Here is a 2,427-nt window from a genome sequence, read left to right as displayed (position 1 = left end):
TCTCAAACCGTACAGTGTGAGGGTGTTTTTAGACTGACTGCATGCCTTTTGGTAGTTTTACTCCATTACTCACCCTTTTTACTCCCCTTTTTGCAGTGTGTAGAATGTGTCTTTTTGACTTTTAATCAGGTCTAGCTGCTGCATAAATACTGTGACAGTATGAAAAAACTCAATCCATGAAGAGATGTACATGGCCCAAATTTCGAAACTGTGCCTCAAACGAGCCGTCAGTATTTGGTAAGGTTGAGATGTCACATCTGTACAGACTCCGCATTTAGCTACGCCCCTACAAAGGCCATGGTTCTGGGCAATGCCTGCTTAGGCCACAGGAGCTGACTAGTAACTTTCAGTGGGAGGGCCTTAAAGAACCGGCACAAAAACGAGGGTTCAGACAGAGGTTGAATATTGGTGCTGCATTAACGGACAGTATAAACCTGAAAATGGGCATGATATGAGAACCAGGGGGCTGAAAAGCACAAATGTAATGTTGTAATATGATTTTCATATTTTATTCAAATGTAAAAATAAAAGTATTTAAACTTCATAACGAAATGTTAGTGTTAGAGTTGGCGGAAGACAAATGCAACTCAATGCTGATTAGAGACTCGCTGAAAAGAGAGAGATATTTATTTTGATAGGGCTGAAAAATCATATTGTGATTATTTTGACAGAAAATACAGTGGAAAAACATGTTGGAGTCTATACTAAGCAAACATGTTTTCTTACATCTGGAGAACAAGATTTCTGGCCAGGACATCTCCAATACTTTTTTACCATTTACATTGCACTTAGCCATATATAGTTGGGGGCCTTGAGCATTTTCTCGCAAATTCACCTAAAAGCGCCAAATTTGGCACAGATGTAGCCCAGGTCATACTGAAATGATTTAGCTAGGGCGCCGGAGCCAGTGACCCTTGGGGCCAAGATGGCGGCCACATCCAATATGGCAGCTGCCTGAAAAGGGCTCCGACTATAACTTTTTGAACCACGTGAGTAACAAATACAAACTTTTCTTTTTTTCTTTTTTTTTTTAAAGATTTTTTGTGGCATAGACACCTTTATTAGCAGTAGACAGAGAGGAAACATGGGAGAGAGAGGGGGAGGTGACATGCAGCAAAGGACCTCCGGCCGGAATCGAACCGGGTTCGGCTGCGTTTTATGGCATGCACTCTAACCACTCGACCACCTGTGCGCCAACAAATACAAACTTGTCTTTTTCAGCTTAATTGATCATGGGAAACATATAGGAATGTTAATATTTATGACCCGGTGCATCTTGACCCCTTATTCCTCCAATTCCAATATGGCCGCTGTTCAGAAAAGCAGTTTTGGTTGTGGTATGGGTCTTATACCCCATTGTTTGTGCCGATTCATCTACAAGCACCAAATTTCGCACAGATGTAGCTGAGGGCATACTGAAATGATTTAGCTAGGGCGCCCGAGCCAATGGTCCCTCAGACCAAGATGGCTGCCAAATCCAATATGGCCGCTGGCTGAAAGGGATTAAGCCATTGCTTTGGAGCCAGATGAGATACAAATACAAACTTGATGTCTATTTTACCTTTTATGACCATAGGAGACCCATTAGAATACTTATATTTATGATTGGGTATATCAGGACCCCCCAAGTTCCCTAAATTCAATGTGGCCGCTGTCCAAAAAAGGGTTTTATTCTACAAATATTTAACCAAATGCACTACAAATGTTTGTTGACCACAGGAAGTCCATTGGCATATTTATATTTATGCTTGTGTAAGTCTGGAACCTGTATTCTTGTCAAGACTGTGGTTGAAAATCCTTTTTTTACCCCAGCTTTGAAGGTTATTCTCCATGTTGATTCATTTCCTTATAAAGGGAAATGCTTTCAGTGTACCACAGGTGAATACATTTTAAAGTGTAATCATATAAGAAAGAATAAGACACAATCATTATTGCAAGGCAATATTTATATTATGTCAAATAGTTTATTTATTTATTGTTTATTATTATTTGGTTGCAGTTTAAAAAAAGGCAGAAAATAAAACATGATCAGTTAAATGGTTATTACTTGACGTGGATATTTGATTTGTTTAACACTGGTGTGACTTATAACATAAGTAATCAGGATGACTGTCATGACTGAGTAGCACCACTACATAGAATGAAGCCATCATTAATATTTTAAGTTCCAGTTGTCATCATTAGTAAGCTCTCCATATGTTTAGCGAGACATTTGTCACACCTGAAATGCTTCATTGGATGAGCATCTCATGAGCAGTGGATTGTTAACCTTGAAGATGTCAGACCAAACACCACAATGCTGTTCTGACATTTTGTTTTTTCTTTTGAAGAGGCAGTGTTAGATAAAAAGTATATTAATCAGAGATTGCTTGCATACTTTTACTTTATACTCACTCCAACATTTTCTCATTTTCCTTTTCAATCAGT

The sequence above is a fragment of the Sparus aurata genome, chromosome 20, assembly GCF_900880675.1.
Source record: "Sparus aurata chromosome 20, fSpaAur1.1, whole genome shotgun sequence".
Taxonomy (NCBI): Eukaryota; Metazoa; Chordata; class Actinopteri; order Spariformes; family Sparidae; genus Sparus; species Sparus aurata.
The sequence above is the reverse complement of the archived record's forward strand: the minus strand, read 5'-3'. Positions refer to the sequence as shown.